Below are 20,981 nucleotides of genomic sequence, written 5' to 3'. Positions count from 1 at the left end.
CTGCCTTTCAAAAATAGGCTTTAAGAGCCCAGGCCGTGTGGTCCTTCCCTTAAATCCCAGCAGAAGGAGGCAGAAGCAGGCTGATCTCTGTGAGCTCAAGGCCAGCCTGATCTACATCCAGGACTACACAGAGAAACCCTGTCTCAGAAACCAAAACCAAAACAGGTTTTAAAATAAGGAAGAAGTGCCAACAAAACTAACATGCTTCTCTTTCAGCAAAGCTCCTGCCAATCACCTCAGTGGAACTTTCTATAGAAAGTTAATGATGTTTGGATAATATCATAGCCTACCATGATATTTTTATATCTCTATAACTGCTTGACAGTTGACCATTATGTGAGATCATTTAAAGGTATAGAAAGGACAGTTTTTCTATTATGGTTATATATTATACACCCAACAAAAAGAATATCCTTGTATGCTATGTAATATCTGCAAGATATTTGCTAAATGTAAAAAGCCGAACATGTACATATAGAACAAACATCTGTATAAAAGGATATTTACATACACATACAAAGTACATACAAGAAAGAGTTTCTCTAGAATTATAAACAATAAATATTAATAATATTTACAAAAGCTCATCAACAGAGGAAGCAAGAAGGTTAAAAGGGTACAAGCTATTCATTATTCTGCAATTTAAAATGTTTGGATTTGCTGCATGAATGTGTACATGTGTGTGAGAATTTGTGTGTTTGTGTTTAAGTGTGAGAAAGGGTACAGTACAGTAGCCAGCTTCATCATGTACTAAGTACACATTCTCAAACTAAGGATTAACTTCAGAAAGAGTGGACTTAGTAATTATCATTTAAAACTAAAAGAGACCTGGAAAGACAGCTCAGCAGTTAAGAGTTCTGGCTGCTCTACCAGAGGACCAAAGTTTGATTCCTAGCACCCACACGACAGCTCACAACTGTCTGTAACTCCAGTTTCAGGGGATCTGATGTCCTCTTCTGGTCCTTTGGCCCCAGACACACACACACAGTGCACATGTATACATGCAGATAAAACACCCATTTGCATAAAACAAGTAAATACATAGAGTTTTTTTTTTTTATTAAAGGAAAAGGAAAGTCAGATTTCCCAAGACGTAGCTTCTGTTTCTTTAGGATATCGATAGGTCCAGCACATGAAGGATTGTGATTTAGACATTGAAGAACAGCCACATTTCTGTAAATGGCTTCTCAGTGTGGGGGCCACATCCCTACAGAATCACAGAAAACAGATTTGACCTTGTTCAAGGCATTATTGACAAAGAAGAGTGGGAGTAGCATCAGATAGAAGACACCTTAGACGTGTCATCCCAGAATAACCAGATCTAAAGGAACATGCATAAAACCGCTCAACACACCTTTACAGCCATGATCGGCTCAAGCTCCTCTGTTTTTAAGAACTAATTATTTATATTTTTATTTTATTTTAATTATTAATTTTGCTTGCTTTTTTTTGAGACAGGGCCTCACTGTGTATCTCTGGCTATCCTGGAATCACTGTGTAGATCAGCACGGCCTCAAAGTCACAGAAATCTACCTGTCACTGCCTCCCCAGTGCTAGAGTTAAAGGCATGTGCTGTCACATCTGGCTTGGCTGTTTTTAAAATGTTTGTTTTGATGTGTCCTATTAGGACAAGATTCTTTGGATTACCTAGAGTTATGTTGCCAACTAAAGCATTTCACATTAAACTGTTTCTGCTGTCTCACTTAAACTTAGTAAATGCTTAAGGGAAAACTCTCTCTCTCTCTCTCTCTCTCTCTCTCTCTCTCTCTCTCTCTCTCTCTCACACACACACACACACACACACATACACACACACACACACACACACACCACACATTAATATAATCATCCATGGACTCAGCAGTTGCTGTGGGATGATGGTTTTATCCTGTAAAGATTTGTGTCTTGTACTTGTTTAATAAAATGTTGATTGGCCAGTAGCCAGGCAGGAAGTATAGGCGGGGTGATCAGGCAGGAAGTAGAGGCAGGCCATGAGAACAAAAGAATTTTGGGAAGAGGAAAGATTCAGTCTGCAGTTGTCACCCAGATGCAGAGAAAGCAACATGAGAACACCTCACTGATAAAGGTACTAAGCCATAAGGCTAACAGAGACAAGAATTATGAACTAATTTAAGATGTAAGAATTAATAAGAAGTCTGGGCTAATAGGCCAATTAGTTTATAATTAACATGGACCTTTGTGTATTTTGTTGGGACTGAATGACTATGGGACCAGGTGGGACAAAAAACTCAGTCAACAAGTGGTTAAGAGCAATGGTTGCTCTTCCAAAGGACCCAGGTTCAATTTCCAGCATACACACTGTGACTCACAGCTGTTTGTAACTCCAGTTTCAGGAGATCTGACACCTTCCCTCTAATGTACATAAAATTTAAACAAATTATAAAAAAGAATATAGTCATCCATGAAGAAGATTACAATTGTCATTTACAAGAAAATGGATGTCATCATATTAACCAAAGTAAGCTAGTCTCAAGAGAAGAATATAACAAAACCAAAGAAGCCAAACCAAACCAAAACAAAACAACTCCAGTTTCTCTCATATGAGGAACCTATTGGAAGAAAGAAAGAAAGAAAGAAAGAAAGAAAGAAAGGAAGGAAGGAAGGAAGGAAGGAAGGAAGGAAGGAAGGAAGGACGAGTGAATGTCACAGTGCTATTATTTTGTACAAAGCATACATAATACTAACATTTTTTTAAAACTGCAGAGCTCTGTGTCTTTTGCCACCCTCGCCTGGTAGCAGCCTTTGAGACTCTTACGAAGGGGGAGCAGTACCACTGTCCCTGCTGATCACAAACGTCACTCACTGCTCGTATTCAGTGACGCACAGGCTGTCCGTTTAGCGTCCCGTAGAGAGTCCGAGATCAAACTGGTGGCTGGGTAGTGGGCCACTGTGACCATCCATCCACGCAGGAGGGAAATTGTTCCAATTCAAAGACTATCCTCATCTGATTCTATTTTTAAAGAATGATAAGGAAAGAAAGATAACCATTATAGTTTAGGAAATTGTGATCTTAGTATAATACACCTGTGACATGCTAGGCGCACGTTAAGTGGGCCCTTTCAGAGTGACGCCTTTCAAATAATGGCTCTGACCTATGACTAAGTTTCTATTTTTTTCTACAGAATCACCAATCAGCTTTGTCAAAAGGAAATTTGTGACATAGTTTGGGGCTAAGAGATCAGGGAACAAAACAGGGCTAGAAATAGTGACCTGGTTTCCCTGGAAACCGAAGAAAGTACAGGTTTATAGGTCACCGTTGTTTTGTATCTGAAGCCTCTGATTAAAGTAGATTATAGCCTGCAGGTCCTTCACCTGTCTTTCACATAAATAAAATTTCCCAAGAGTGCCCTTTCAGCCCTGCTCACCAAATGAATAATTGACGGAAGTCATTTAGGCCCATTTAGATTGCTTTTTTTTTCTGCGTTCAGTAGGAACTTAGATTTCATAAATGTTGCAATATGAAAATCTGCTCAAAGGCAAAAGCAAACGATAAAGGGACTCTGAGATTCTAGAACTCTGGGATTCTAAAATACAACACAGGAATTCATGAGCTTTGTCTCACATCAGCAACTTTAAGCTTATGTTATAATTTGACGATAACTCAAGATTCATTTTTATGTCACATAAATCAGGGTTTTTTGTTTTTGTTTTTGTTTTTGTTTTAGATTTCAGAAAATAAACCTTCTCCAGCTACTTTAGGAGCCCAGTTTCGGGACAGATTTTGAGCAGGTCTCAGAGCCTCAATGAGGGACCAGAGAACAAAATAACGGATTGCCACAGACTATAGGGAAATCTGGGAGCAGCTGTCTGGACACAGGCAGCCCCACTGCCAGCTGTGTGCACCAGGGACTCCTGCTGGAATCTCTGACCACGATGTCCAGAGTGCCGAGTCTCCATCTACCTGCCATGAAGGATGCTGACAAGAACCTCATGTTCTTCTTCCTGAGGTTCTAACTGGATGACAGCGACAGACAGGGTCTGGCCCCTGCATCCTAAAGTCTAAGATGTTAAGAAATTTTGTTACTTCCCCTTTGGAGCACGAACTCTGAGAAATTAGAACATTCTCCAAATGGACTCCACGGTGATGAGCGATGGTATTCATTCTGTTGCGGCGATAAAACACGGAGACCGAGAGTAACTTATAGAAGGTTTTATTAGGACTTACGTTCTAGAGGCAGAGTCCCGAATGCCAGGGGATGGAGTATTGGCGTAGCAGCAGGAAGCTGAGAAATTGTATCTTCAACCACGTGCAGAAAAGAGGGAGTGAACAAGGAATATGGTGAGGCTATAAGAACTTCCAAGTCTGTCTGTCTTGATGTATTCTCTCCAGCAAGGCCACACTAACCCCCAAAGTGCTATTATAAACTCCCCCAAAGAGCGCGTTGCCAATTGGGGACCAAGTGTTTACATATGTGAACCCATGGGGGACAGTTCTCATTCAAACCACATACGTTCTAAAACACAATGACTTCAGGGGAATGACCTCAGTACTACTAGATGCCCTGGAAAGTCTGACTCACATCCATTCAATGGCTTTCATCACGCAGTTATGACATCCAGCCCTTAATGCCAAGTCAAGGACTGTTGAGGAAGCCTCCTACCATGCCGGAGAATGCAGGCCAACAGTCCCGACAGCTGGAGGTCAATGCAACTCATATAAATATAGTGTACAATGTTGTTACAGGAGTATTGGTGGAATAACTGACTGAACCGTTCTTGTCTTGGTCCTTGAGCAATGTTAAGATGACACCTGGAAGAATCCTCTATTCATTGCTTCCTCAGGTGTGTGGTGCGTGATATCCTAGGATATCCTGTACTCTATAGCAAGACACTGATCTAAGGGAATTATCATAATGGCTTTCAAAAATAAGAATGTACATATTTAACATAGAATCTTGGAAACTGGATTTGTTTTGGAGACTAGATGGCAGTTGGCTCCATTTGAGAGTCTGAATACGAGTGTGTTTATTTGCCTGCCAGAGCTCTAACTAGAACGCTTCCTCCTCTTGCCACGGACAGATGACAACAAGAACATCTCAGTTTTCATGCATGAAAGATGAAAAAATGGTTTCTCATTTGCAAAGAATCAAAGGCAGACTGTTCTTTCAAAAACTGTCTCTCAGCTGACATCTGGTGGTTAAAACCAGAAATGCAGTTTTATAAATGAAATTTGGGTTCTCCAATGCCACAGACAGAAAACCATTAAAGACAGCCAAACTGACTGAAGGCTAATTTTGCTTATATTGCTGGCATTGAGTTAGTCCTAAACAGACATGACGGTGTGAGGCTTGATAGAGAGAACTCTCCAGTGCTGCAATACATCTGGGCAGCTATAAATCCTGCTCAAACTTGTAACAAAGGTTAGAACACATCGTTAAATTTAATTCTTTAAAGAGCTTCCAAAGTGAAGAGACACATTAGCTATTCAGGGTAAAAAATGAATTCCTATTGGACTTCTTGGTGGCAATACAATATACAAAACAAAGATCATCTCTAGTCTTTCCTACGTGAAAATTTGAGGAAGTGTGACTGTGTAGAGGATGTTCGGGGTTTTGTCATCTTAACACAAACCTGGGTCATGGGAATTTCAATTGAGAAAATGCTTCCGTCGGATTGGCCTACAGAAGAGTCCATGAAGGCATTTTCTTGATTGACTGATATGTGCGTGTCCAGCCCATTGTGGGCAGTGCCATCCCTTGCCAGGTGGTCCTGGGGTATAGAAAAGAGCAAACTGAGGATCCAGGAGGAGCCAAGAGGAGCCAGTAAGCAGTAAGTATTGTTACTTTATGATCTCAGCTCAGGTTCCGCCTCCAGGTTCCTGCCTTGGGTTCCTGCCTTGGCTTCCCTTCATGAGGGACTGTGAGCTCTTAAATGTAAAAACCCTTTCCTCCTCAAGTTGCTTTTGGTCATGGTGTTTATCAAAGCAATAAACACCTAATTTTTTAATTTTTAGTTAAAAACCTAACTAAATCAGGTGGTTATTAGGGAAGAGGAATGGAGTTACGAGAACATGAGAAGTGAGGGTAACGGAAGGGCGGATATAATCAAAGTACATGGTGTGTGTGGATGAAAATGTGTGTGTGACATAGTGAAACCCACTATGTCATATAATTGATGCAGACTAACAATATGTTCAGTGTTCTGAGCACAGTTTTATTTCAGCCTATTTACTCTTTCTACTGAGAAATCTTTCCTTCTAGTCTGAGTAAAGTAAACATATTTCCAGACTTGCATGTGCATGAATGTTAACCTTGCACTATTCTCCTCTGCAGCAGTAGCTAATTTAAACGTCATCTTTATTCAACTCTAATCTATCACATTCCAGTTTAGAGAATGTGTATATGTTCCAAAAACTACTTGCTATAGACACTCAAAATTACTGCATTGTATCCCGGTGTAGTGCATGCCTTTAACCCTAGCACTCTGGAGGGAGAGGTAGGAGGATCTCTGTGAGTTCCAGGTCAACCTGTTCTGCATAATGAATACTAGGACAGCCAAAGCTAAGTAGAGAGGACCTGTCTCAAAAAGAAAGGAAGGAAAGAAGGAAGGAAGGAAGGAAGGAAGGAAGGAAGGAAGGAAAGAAGGAAGGAAGAAATCTTTTAATGATACTGTATTATTTTACTGGGAATTATCGAAAATTTTTGTTTGAATATGTATTTATTTAGTATACAATATTCCGTCTGCATATATGCCTGCAGGCCAGAAGAGGGCACCAGATCTCATTACAGATGGTCGTGAGCCACCATGTGGCTGTTGGGAATTGAACTCAGGACCTTCAGAAGAGCAGGCAATGCTCTTAGCCGCTGAGCCATCTCGCCAGCCCTGAATATGTTTTCTTATAAGCTGTAGACCAACTTGTCTATTTCATTTTCATCTCTATTTGGGGCTGGGACCATAGCTTAGTGGCACAGAATTTGCACAATATGTGTGAAACCCTGGGTTTGATCCCCAACACTGCAAAATAGAAATAAACACATTCTGCTTTTATAGCTTCATTGTATTCTTTTACATACATATTCAGAGAATATAATGGCAAACATGTAGACAATGTCCTTTCTAGAATGGAGATTCTTAGTTAGGTATCTTCATCTTAGATATTCCAAACCAGATCTTTACTTCAATTATGTCTTATAACTGTGGCAAATGATTTTTTTTCTTGTTCTTTCTCTCTCTTTTCTCCTTTGAGATTGAGGGTCTCAGCATATTACCCAGGATGGTTTCAAACTCATGATCCTCCTGTCTCAGCCTCCCGAGCAGCTAGAATTGCAGACACATACCTGGCTTCAAGGCAATTGACTTCCACAGGCAAATTTTGTTTCCCTTGATCTCATATGTTCTTGAGCTGTTTCCACAGGTTTACACGGACATTACTGGAATTTCAAGATATACAACGATTTATAGATAGTGATCACTGTACCAACTTCAGCGTTCAATGTCTTTTCGTACCTAATTCCATTGCTTGAGTTTTGAGAAGTTTGCTAAGTGAAAGCACACGCACTAGGAGCAGACGTCTTGCTGTGGGTGTTAGAGTTTCTTCACTGAGAAGGAGGATGGCCTTTGACAAATACTGGCCTTTCCTACTTTGTCGAGATTGTTATAGAATTAACTATGACCAAATTTGTTGATTGCCTGTTTGCTGGCATATTTGGAGAAAATCACCCCCGCTAGTCAGTTTTACCAGGCAGGTTCAGTTGCAGAAAACTGAAAGGGATTTACACACTCAAGGAGTTAACATTGTAAGCAGGGATTCAATTGCTTCTGAATTAAAAGTGAGCAGAAGTGGGGCTGACTACACTGTAGAATGGGCCCACCAGGGCCATATGCTCCTGTCAGAATAAGAAAGTTGTGTTCCTAACCAATACTGGCTGAGTGTACCATCTTTGTATCATCTAAAAATGAGAACCTGAAAAAAATCTTCTTAATACATAATAATCAAAACACTAAAAGTACAGAACAAGGAAAAAATATTAAAAACTGCAAGAGAAATAACCAAGTAACATAAAGGCATACCTACTAGAATTATACCTGATTTCTCAATGGAGACTCTAAAAACCAGAAGAGCCTGGACCTTTGTTCTGCAGTCTATCAGAGACCACAGATGCCAGCCTAGACTACTATAACCAGAAAAGTTTTCAGTCACAATAGATGGAGAAAATAAGACATTTCATGATAAAGCCAAATTTAAGCAGTATATATCTATAAATCCATCTCTACAGAAGGTGCTAAAAGAAAAACTCCAACCGGAAGAGATTAACCATACCCAAAAACCCACAAAGAATAAATATTTGCGACCAGTAAATCAAAATAGCGAAAACACACACACACACACACACCACTACAACGAAACAACAGGAACCAACAAACATTGCTCATCGATATCTCCCAACATAAATGGTCTCAATTCCCCAAGAAAACGATGCAGGCTAACAGAATGGATGTAATAATAGGATCCACTCTTGTGCTGCATTCAAGGATGCATAAATGATAGACATCATCTCAGGATAAAAGGATGGAGAAAGGTATTCCTAAGCAAAAGTATTTGCAAATGTAAAGAAGCAAGCTGGTGTGGCCATTTTAATATATGACCAAATAGACTTTAAACCAAAAGTAATTAGAAGAGATAGGGAAGAACACTACATACCCATCAAAGGAAAAATCCACCAAGAGGACATTACAATTCTTAACATCTATGTACTAAACTCAACAGCAACCATGTTTGTAAAAGACACACTACTACAGCTTAAATCACGTATTGACCCTCTCGCACTGACTGCAGGAGACTTCAGTACCCCACTCTCACCAATATGTAATCCAGACAAAAACTAAACAGAGAATGCTGGAACTGACACAAACCAAATTGCCTTAATGTATTTATAGAACATTTCACCCAAACACAAAAGACCTTCACAGAACTTGCCCCTAAACCGACTACATACTCAGAAACAAAACAAGTCTCAATAGATACAGGAAAATTGAAATAACACCCTACTTGACTATCATGGATTAAAGTTATATAGCATCAACAACAGAAACAACAGAAAACTTATAAACCCATGGAAACTCAACAACTCACTACTGAATGAAAAAAGGGTCAAGACAGAAATTAATAAAGAAACTAAAGAATTTGTAGAGTTGAATGAAAATGAAAATACAACATACCCAAACTTATGGGACACAATTAAGGTCATAGCACTAAGTGCCTACATAAAAAAATTGGAAAGATCTCATAGTAGTGACTTAGCAGCACATCTGAAATCTCTAAAACAGAAAGAAGAGATCACAACCAAAAGAAGTAGATGGCAAGAAATAATCAAATTCAGGGCTGAAATCAATAAAAAAATAAAAATAATACAAAGAATCAATGAAACAAAGAGTTGGTTCTTTGAGGAAAATCAATAAAATTGACAAATCCTTATCCAAACTAACTAAAAGGTAGAGGGAGACTCTCCAAATTAGCAAGACTAAACATGAAAGGGGGGTAAGCACATTACAATAGACACTGAGGAAATCCAGAGAATCATAAGGACATACTTTAGAAACCTGTATTCCATCAAATTGGAATATCTTAAAGAAATAATAATTTTCTTGATACAAGCAACTTATCAAACTTAAATCAAGATCAGATAGGCAATTTAAACAGATATAAACGTTAGTGAAACAGAAGCAGTCATTAAAGGTCTCACTACCAAAAAAGTCAAGCCAGATGGTTTTAGCACAGAATTCTACCAGACTTTCAAAGAAGTTAATGCCAACTCCTCCAATTCTTTCACAAAATAGAAACCAAGGGAACATTTCCCAGTGTATTTTATGAGGACACAATTACCCTGATATCCAAGTTACATAAAGACCCAAATAAAGAAAATTACAGACTACGTTTCCTTATAAACATAGATGCAAAAATTATCGATAAAAATACTTACAAACTGAATTCAAGAACACATCAAAAAGATCATCCTTCATGATCAAGTAGATTTTTATCCCAGAGATACAGGAATGGTTCAGCATTCATAAATTTGTAAATGTAATTTACCATATACTAACTGAAAAACCACATGATCAAATTAAACGCAGAAAAGACCTTTGACAAAATTCAACACCCTGAAACTTTCAGGTCCTGGAGAGATTAGGGATACAAGGGACATTTATCAGCATAATAAAGGCAGTTTACATCAAGCCAGCAGACAAAATCAACTTAAATAAAGAGAAACTCAAAGCAATTCCATTAAAATCAGGAACAAGACAAGGTTGTCCACTATCTCCAGACCTATTCAATATAATACCTGAAGACTTATCTAGAAAAATAAGACAACAGAAGAAGATAAAGGGAATAAAAATTGCAAAGAAAGAAATCAAAGAATCTTTATTTGCAGATGATATGATAGTATATATAAGTGGCTAGAAAAATTCCACGGGAAAACTCCTACAGCTGATAAACACTTTCAGCAAAATAGCTAGATACAAAATTAACTCATAAAAATAAGTAGCCCTCCTATATACAAATGACATAGGGACCAGGGAAATTCTAACCAAGCAAGTGAAAGACTTGCATAATAAAAACTTTCAGATATCAAAGAAAGAAATTAAAGAATATATCAGAAGATGGAAAGATCTCCTGTACTGTGGATCAGTAGAACTAAAATAGTAAAAATGACCACCCTACCAAAAACAATCTACAAATTCAATGCCAATCCCAATCAAAATTTAACACAGTTTTTCACAGATCTTAAATGGACAGTTCTCAACTTCATTTAGAAATACAAGAAATCCAGGACACATTAAACAATTCTGGATGATAAAAGAATTGTAGGTGTTGGGGAATATTATCTTAAGATGTGTTGCTTTTGTTTATGCTGCATTTGTTTAACTCTGTGAAGCTGTGATTCTTTGCCTGTCTAAAACACCTGGTGGTCTGATAAAGAACTGAATGGCCAATAGTGAGATGGGAGCAAGGATAGGCTGAGCTCACAGGCAGAGAGGATAAAGAGAAGGAGAGATCTGAGAGAGAGAGAGAAGGAGGAGGAGCAATGAGAGAACAAGGGGAAGAGGACATGGGGCTAGCTACCCAGTCACCCAGTCACCCAGCCACCCAGTCACCCAGCCACCCAGCCACCCCGCCACCCAAGCAGCCATGGAGTAAGAGTGGAAGTAAGAAAAGGATAAAAGCCCAGAGACAAAAAGGATAATTTAAGAAAAGCTGGCAAGAAACGAGCGAAGCTAAGGTCGGGCATTCCTAACTAAGAATAAGGCTCCATGTGTGATTTATTTGGGAGCTGGGTGGTAGCCCCTGCCTCCAAAAGAGCCCAAAGAGTAAAACATAGCACAACATTTTGGCAAACCATTGTGGGCCCATATTTCCATGTAGGGCCTGAGAAAGTTGAAAAAAAAAAGGTTTATAGCTCCTTTAAGAATTTATGTCTGCTGGTGAGCCCTTGAGCAGTAGAGGAAAGGAAGGGAGCAGAGAAAAATGTATAACTCAATAAAAACCACACACACACAAAAAGAATTTATGCCTGCTGGTGGGCCCTTGAGCAGCCAGTACATTAACACAAAATAAAGTAAAAATGCCAGCCACAGCACAAGCATTGGCATTCTAGAGCTCTTGGAAGGTTGCATGCTGTTCCTAATGCGGTACCTCCGGCTTGGCTGCAAGCTATCTAGGCCTGACTTTCACGACCCGACCCAAGAATGAGCAGAGTCAGCCTATACAGAGCACGTGGAGGATCAGGTATAGCCTAGCAGTCTAAGGTTAGTAAGTCTAGAGATACACAGAGGTCCAGACAGAAAACCTCTAAATAGGTTCCAGTGTGCTTTTCAATGTGGGCAGGGAAGTTATATAAAGAGATAAATCATTTTGTTAAAAAAATAAAATCTTGGGGGCTGGAGAGATGGCTCAGAGGTTAAGAGCATTGCCTGCTCTTCCAAAGGTCCTGAGTTCAATTCCCAGCAACCACATGGTGGCTCACAACCATCTGCAGGCATACACACAGACAGAATATTGTATACATAATAAATAAATAAATAAATAAATAAATAAAAAATCTTGCCGGGCGGTGGTGGCGCACGCCTTTAATCCCAGCACTCGGGAGGCAGAGGCAGGTGGATCTCCGTGAGTTCGAGGCCAGCCTGGTCTACAAGAGCTAGTTCCAGGACAGGCTTTAAAAGCCACAGAGAAACCCTGTCTCGAAAAACCAAATAAAATAAAATAAAATAAAATAAAATAAAATCTTTAAAGAGACAGTAAGAGTAAAAGAAAAAAGCCACATAAGATGGGAAACACACATGGGATCTGTAGTATTGTGTTGATTTTGAATTTTTGATTGCTAAAAAGCAAAGTGTAGGAGCCAGCCATGATAAGCTCAATATGAACAGAATACCCAAAGGAAGTTCTTTACTTCTAACCATTATCACCTGCCAGAGTAGGACTCAGCCATCAAAAGTTTAATGGAGGCCTGAGACTCAGTAGCTTACCCTGAAGCAATACCTGGTTGCAGGAAGGACGATAAACTAAGATTACCTGAGCACCACCCAAGAACAGACCACCCAAAGGAAATGACTAACATTCCAACCACTGTAGATAGGATCACCTGACAGCACACTCCCCAGGACACCCCTAGACAAATGTCAGCTAATCAGGGGTCCTGAACCTCAGAAACCCCTCACCCCCACCTTTACTAGTATAAAAACCCAACTCTGAGCTCGGGGTTCTCCATTTATTTCAATACGTTGGACATGCAGAAAGACCGATTACAAACTTGCATAAAATAAAGGCTCTTGCTTTTACATATGAGACTTAGTCTCCTTGTTGGCTTTTGGGGGACTTTGTGGATTTGGGCATAACACAAAGGGCAGCTGCTAAGAAACCTGGAATTGAAAGAGGGACTTTAAATAAACCAACACATATACTTTAGGAATGCCTTAACTTTAAAAATGTCAAAAAATGTATTTGTCAAATGGAAATCAAAAATGCTTTGGAGAAGCAGTTTTACTTTTGTTTCCATAGGAAACAAGAGGCTGTGGTTTTGTTCTAGGTTGATTTGAATCTGGTTTGATCCAGGGAGATATGGGAGGAACCCCACCTGGTCTGGCTCCAGAGCCCCAATCCATATTTTGTTTAGCTGATACCTTTTAATTTCTCTTGGTACCCAATGAGAATCTTGTCTGAGTTTCCCAAGGATACAAAGATTATGAAAAACTGCTTTCTAGAAGAAACTGCCAGACATTCTGCAGGACACAGAAGAAAGTGACTGACAAACTGCCAATACAGGCCGGACAGTCTTTCTAATTTCCTGCTTCATTGAAAAGTCTGCCAGATACTATGGGCCCATAGGCTGAAGATGGATGCTTCAATGTTGCAAAGGAACTTTGGGTGACTGTCCAGGCCGTCAGATGTCCCTGTCATTCCTAGAGATTTTGGAAGTCGTTTGTAATGCACATTTGTTCACTTCAATAATATTATATCCTTCTAGTACCTTTGGTGGAGTTGAAGACTAGATAGTTATAATTGCAGTTTTCCTTAGATATGATAGAAAGTAAGTTAGGTATAAAATTTGGATTTACTAAAATAGGATAGATTATAGAGTATTTTCTTTAAATTTACCAGACACAAATGAATTGGAATTCAGTACATTGTAAATTTAATCTTTACTGGATACTTATTGTATTTTATATTTATGTTATTTTTATTGTATTGTATATTTACAGTCTTGCTATGTTAAAGTTAAAACTTTTCAGTTTTGTTTAGAAATTAAAAAAGAGAAAAATGCTGGGGAGCATTATTTTAAGATGTGTTGCTTTTGTTTGTTTAACTCTGTGAAGCTGTAATTCTTTGCCTATCTCAAACACCTAATAATGGTCTAATAAAGAGCTGAATGGCCAATAGCAAGGTGGAAGCGAGGATAGGCAGGGCTTGCAGGCAGAGAGCATAAATAGAAATAGAGATCTGGAAGAGAGAAGAAGGAAGTGCAATGAGAGAACCAAGGGAGAAGGACGTTAGGAGCCACCCAGCCACCCAGCTACCCAGCCACCCAGCCACCTAGCTATGGAATAAGAGTGAAAGTAAGATATGCAGAAGTAAGAGAAGGAAAAAGCCCAGAGGCAAAAGGTAGTTGGAATAATTCAAGTTAAAAAAGCTGGCCAGAAACAAGCCAAGCTAAGGCTGAGCATTTCTAACTAAGAATAAGGCTCCATGTGTGATTTATTTGGGAGCTGGGTGGTGGGCCCTCCAAAAGAGCAACATATCACATAACACATGCCAATACCCTGATTTCAAGTTATATTATAGAGCTATAGCAAAAACAAAAACAAACAAACAACATCCCACAATATTGTATTGGCACAAACACGTGTTAATCTATGGAACTGAATTGAAGATCCAAACATAAATCCACACACCTGAGTTTTGATAAGGAAGCCAGAAGTACACATTAGAAAGAAGACAGCATCTTTGACAAATGGTGCTTGTCAAATTGGATGGATGCATGGAAAAGAATCAAAATAGATCCTTATCTATCACCCCGTACAAAACTCAACTCCAAATGGATTGACTTCAGCATAAAACCTGATATACTGAACTTGATACAAGAGAAAGTGGGGAATAGATTTGAACTCATTGGCACAGAGAAAGACTTTCTGAACAAAACAGAACTTAGTGTCATTAGCACAGGCACTAAAATCAACAATTAATAAATGTTACCTTGGGAAACTGAGAAGCTTTGGTACAACAAAGGACACCATTGTACAGACAAAGCAGTCTACAGAATGGGAAAAGATTTTTTTTTTTTTTACAATTACACATCTGATAGAGGGCTAATGCCCAAAATATATGAAGAACCCAAAAAGTAGATATCAAGGAAACAAATAACCCAATTAAAATATGGAGTAGTGATGTGGGGTTCCCCTCTGTATGTTTTATTACCTTTGGTTAATAAAGAAGTTTCTTTGGGCCTGTGGCAGGGCAGAATAAAGCCAGGTGGAGTCAGGAAGAAGCCATGTAGCTGCCAAAGGAGACAGATGCTAGAACTTTACCCAGTAAGCCAAAACCTTGTGGCGATATACAGAATAATAGAAATGAATTAATTTAATATGTAAGACCTAGCTAGAAATATGCCTAAGCTATTGGTCAAGCAGTGTTGTAATTAATATAGTTTCTATGTGATTATTTGGGTCTGGGAATCCAAGAAATGAATAAGCAGTCTCTACCTAAAGAGTAGATATATAAACAGAAAATTATCAAAAGAGGAAATTGAAATAGCTGAGCAACATTTCAAGAAATGTTTAACAGTTTTAGTCTTTAGGAATGGAACATACAAATCAAAACTATGAGATTTCCTTTTACACCCATTAGAATGGCTAAGACCAATAAAATAAGTGACAGCTCATGCTGGGAAGGATGTGGAGTAAGGGGAGCACTCATCCATTGCTGGTGAGAGAATGGATTTTTACAGCCATTATGGAACTCAGTGGGGTGGTTCCTCAGAAGATGGGAATTGAGCTACCTTGAGATTTAGCTATACCACTCTTGGGCATATACCCAAGGGATACTTCATTCTACTTTAGAGACCTTGGTCAGCCATGGTCATTGTTGGTCTATTCATAACAGTCAGAAATTAGAAACAACCTAGATGTCCCTCAACAGAAGAACGAATAAAGAAAATGTCATATACTTACATATGGAGTATTGATGGAGGATTCTCATTGGCTAATAAACAAACTGCCTTGGCTTTTTGATAGGGCAAAATTTAGATAGGGGGAGTAGACAGAACAGGAAGAAGGAAGTGAGGTAGATGGCTCAGTCAGATGCTATGCCTCTCCTAAGTTAGACAGACTGCCGTGCCTCTGCTCAGTGAGACAGATGCCAGATGCAATGAAGCCAGCCACCAGGTCAGGCGTGCTGAATCTTTCCTGGTAAGACACCACTTTGTGGTGTTACACAGATTATTAGATATGGGTTAGTCAAGATGTGAGTAAGAGGCTGAACCTAATGGGCCAGGCAGTATTTAAAAGAATACAATTTGTGTGATGTGTAAAGCTAGCCGTGCAGGATCCAGGCGGCCAGGAGCCAGGGCGGCAGGAATGCAGCCCATCTGCTCCTCACTACAGAGTATTACTTGCCTCTTAAAACAGATGAAATCATGAAATTTGCAGGTACAAGTTTTTTTCATTTTTTATTATTGATTTTTATTGAGCTCTACATTTTTCTCTGCTCCCCACCCTGCCTCTCCCCTGCCCCCACAACCCTCTCCCAAGGTCCCCATGCTCCCAATTTACTCAGGAGATCTTATCTTTTTCTACTTCCCATGTAGATTAGATCTATGTAAGTCTCTCTTAGTGTCCTCATTGCTGTCTAAGTTCTCTGGGATTGTGGTTTGTAGGCTGGTTTTCTTTGATTTATGTTTAAAAACCACTATGAGTGAGTAATGCAATAATTGTCTTTCTGTGTCTGGGTTACCTCACTCAAAATAATGTTTTCTAACTCCATCCATTTTCTGCAAAATTCAAGATGTCATTATTTTTTTCTGCTGTGTAGTACTCCATTGTGTAAATGTACCACATTTTCCTTATCCATTCTTCGGTCGAGGGGCATTTAGGTTGTTTCCAGGTTCTGGCTATGACGAACAAAGCTGCTATGAACATAGTTGAGCACATGTCCTTGTGGCACGATTTGTAGCTCTCATTTTTTATTTATGCTCTATGTGTCATTTTTATTGGCTTTTCTGTTCTGTTTTCACTGACTTCCCTTTCCTTATTTATTTTCTTCCTGATTGCCTTAGTGAAGACTATGCTATGATGAAACACCATGACCAAAAGCAAATTGGAGAGGAAAAAGGTTGACTTGGCTCACACTTCCACATCGCTGCTCATCATCAAAGGAAGTCAGGACAGGAACTCAGACAGGGCAGATAACTCTAGTTTGTATGTCAAGAGTTGACATAAGACTAGTCAGCACAACTTATTGAACATGGAGAAGTTGAGCTGGTGCCTACATAGAGCCCTCTTCCCTATAGTCTATCATTTTTGGTACAGGAAACTACTCTATAGGCTATGAAAAGAAAAACAAAAACACCAACCTATCCACAAACTCTTTGATTTACAATGCTGTCCTGCCTCCAAGGCATGCTAGTGTAATAGTGGCACAATGTTTGTGGTAGTAACTAACCAATATTGGATTTGACTTAAGGCCCACTCCATGAGATATAACCCATACATAATACTGCTTGGGCCAACAAGAATCTAATACTCGATAGCTCAAGGACCTCGGGTAAAACCAAATACTATTGTTATAAAATAAATAATAACAACAACAAACACAGTAATAAAATGACATTCTGTTATATATTTTTTTAACTCTTTACACTTTGGGGTGTCCACCACCTAGCTCCCAAATAATCACATGGAAGCTTATTCTTTCTTATGAATGCCTGGCCTTAGCTTGGCTTACTTCTAGCCAGCTTTTCTTAGAAATTATCATCTACCATTTGTCTCTGGGTTTTTACCTTTCTCTATTTCTGTATATCTTTTTTTTCCTTCTTATTTTGTGTCTGGCTGTGTGGCTAAGTAGCTGGCCACTGGCATCCTCCTCTCCTTCTTGTTCTTTCCTTCTAAATCTATTCTCTCTGCCTGGAAGCCCCACCAATCACTCTCCTGCCTAGCTATTGGCCTTTCAACTCTTTATCAGATCCATGAGGCAAAGTAACACAGCTTCACAGAGTTAAACAAATGCAACATAAAAGAATGCAACATTTCTGCATCATTAAACAAATGTTCCACAGTAGAAACAAATGTAACACACGTTCAACTAATATTTCACAGCATGCTGCTATATTCCTAGAACAGTGCCTTAGACAGCCATCAACAGAGGAGCTTCCTCCTGCAGGAGATGGGAACAAATAAAGAGACCCACAGCCAGACATTATGCAGAGAATGAGAGACCTTGGAACACTCTGCCCTAAAGGGGATTTCTCCATCAAATTTCTCTCTTCAGAGCTCAGGGAACCCTGTGGACAAGGAGGCAGAAAGAGTGTAAGAGCCAGAGGGAATAGAGAACACCAAGAAAACAAGACCTTCTAAGTCAACCTGATCAAAGCACATATGAACTCACAGAGACTGAGGCAGCACACACAGGGTCTGCATGGGTCTGCATGGGGTCTGTTGCATATATATTATGGCTTCTAATTTAGTGTTTTTATGGGGTTCCTGAGTATGCAAATAAGTGGGTCTCTGTCTCTTCTGCCTTCTCTTGGGCTCTTTTCCTTTTGTTTGTTTTGTTCAATTCCAATGTGTAAGTTTTTGTTTTATCTTATTATTTTTTATTACCATCCCTAAGAAGCCTATTTGTTTTCTAGTGAGAATGAATATGGGTGAGAGGGGAGGTGGGGGAGGAACTGAGAGCTGAGGAGGGAAGGGAAATTGTAATCAGGGCATATTATGTGAGTGGAAAATCTATTTTTAATAAAAGGAACAAAAATGAGAACCTGCCGCCACACCTTTCAGAAGGAACACACCTTCTTATCTGTTACCTCTGGATTAGGAAGACGTTCCAGCACCTGTTGGTCCCAGAGTCTCGCTGTGCATACCTAGAATGGATGCTTCAGGCATCACCTCTTACCTTACTTAGGTGTTCTGAAGTCACAATTTGCACAAGTGCATTTATCCAATCCGAAAATGATCTACTTTAAGAATCCTAGCTGCGAAGAATCCTTGGAGGTAAACATTCTGAACATTCTACCTCTGTGGTAATAAATGGCACACTAAGAAAGACTATAAAATAGGCACTGAGTGAGGAGCTATCTCTACCTTCCGTTCATTAACACAGTGAACACTACTAGATTCATATCTAAAGAAAATAAAGTCTTTTTATCAACAGATACTGCACCTGTGGCAGCATCCACATTAGCCAGAACCAATCTAGATGCCCTTCAGTGGACGGATGGAGAAACAAAGGGAGGCATATTTATAGAATGGGATTATTACTCCTCATCATATAAAAGAATGAAATCCTGTTATTTGGACCAACATGGATGGAACTGGAAAACAAAATGCTGAGTGGAACATGCCAGAGACAGAAAGACAAATGACGTATGTTCTCACTTATGTAATAGGCACCTGTGAGTCAATCTTGTAGAAGTAGGAGACGGAACAGCAGACACAGGAGACAAGGAAAGGAGAGAAAGGGAGCAGAGAAAGAAATTAAGATGACTTTCAGAAAGAGGAAGGGAAGGAGTAAGGATAGGAGGGGAGATAAGCCATAGCTGCTCAGAGGATAGCCTGTCCAGTTTTTTACATTAATATATGACAGTTGAAAACTTTCCAACATTGCTGGTCTTCCGCAACACCCTGCCCTTTCTGTTTTTGCTTTTTCTTTAAACAAGTCTTGGTATATTAGCCCAAGTTGTCTTGGAATTCACATTTATCTGCCTCGGTATGTTAACTAGAGTGGTTACTGGCTTGCACCACCAAACGTAGGTATCATTTTCTCAGTGTGCAAGTTCTTGTGCATTTATAAAGAGGATGTGGCTTCGATTTAAAATTCTCAGACAAGAATAGTTTAGTGGAAAGGAGTTTTCTTTTGTTTTCTAGGAGCTGACGTCTCTGAACAGTTTTCTGTATATTTAATTATGTAGATGGTATTTGGGCTTATTGTTCTAGCTAACTGTAAAATCAATAACTCTCAGATTACTGTCCAAAACTCCTTTTGAAGCAATGGACTCATGTTTATAATCTAGGATGGAATTATTAAGTGGTATGGTCACAAAATTACAATGCATCCTAAAGATGTGTCTTAGGTAGCTTTGTCAACTTGATATAGCCTAGGGTCATCTGAGAGAGGAAGTGTCTACATCAGACTGATTTGTGGGCAGATCTGAGGGGAATTCTTGACTTTTAATTAATGTAGGAGACCCCAGTTCACTGTGGGCAGTACTATTCCCTGGGCAGGTAGTCCTGGGTTATACGTAGAAACGAGCCAAGCATGGATCTATGAGCAAACCTTCCTGAGTCCTGAGCTGCATTCTTTCCCATGGTGTGGGTTGCTGTTCTTTTCTGCAGCATCAAATTTCTACTCTTTATTGGGTCATTTACAGCAGTATATAAATGCTCTCTACTAGTTCTGACTAAAACAAACAACCAACCAGCGAAGTCTCTCCCATGGCTACCACCTCAACACCGGGATCACTTGTCCTCCTAAATCTTCAACCCACTCAAGCAGGCTTTGCTCTCCACCACACATTGGCTCTGCTTTCATCATGATGGCCCACAACCTCCTTTTTGACAAGCCCAACTGTCATGTCTCTCTCGTCACTAGACTGCCAGGCAGCAGCTCTAAGGGCTGATATACATCTCCTTCTCCAAACTCCCCAAACAAGACTGTTTTCTCTGTCCCTAGGCTCAGTTTTCTGTCTGCAGCCGCTGACTTAGAAGGTTCTAGACCCAGTCACCAGACTTCAGTTTATGTCCTTTCCAGAAATTTTGTCAAATCTTATTCAAAATAATCTTTGTATGTAAAAAATCTTCTTTGTAATATAGATGAAAGCCAAATCCACACCTTTGGAGATGCACAGGCATCTTACCTGTTCCAACTATATTTTCTGGAGTCAGGAGACTGAGTTTGCATCCTGGTCTCTTCCTATGCTAGCTACTCTTCCTTAACTTTATCCATGAAATGGAGACGAAACTTGCACTCCATAGCTAAACCTAGCTATTTGTGCCGATAAAACAGAATGCATAGGAAAGCACCCCCAATAGGGTTGCCAAGGCGCTTGCTCTTAAATGCAGCACTTGTTTACTTGTTTATATCCCTCTGAGAAAGACGTGAGAGGAAGAATTCAACCAAGAATTCCCCAGATCTAGAACCGCTCCTGGTAGGAGCTACAGCAGGAGCTAGAATGGCGAATGCATCCACTTAAACGAGGAGCAGAAGAATGTATAGACGCTAGGTCCATTGCCACTGGTTGCTTCTGAGGAGA

This window comes from Arvicola amphibius, chromosome 5 (genome assembly GCF_903992535.2).
Source record: "Arvicola amphibius chromosome 5, mArvAmp1.2, whole genome shotgun sequence".
NCBI classification, from domain to species: Eukaryota; Metazoa; Chordata; class Mammalia; order Rodentia; family Cricetidae; genus Arvicola; species Arvicola amphibius.
The sequence above is the reverse complement of the archived record's forward strand: the minus strand, read 5'-3'. Positions refer to the sequence as shown.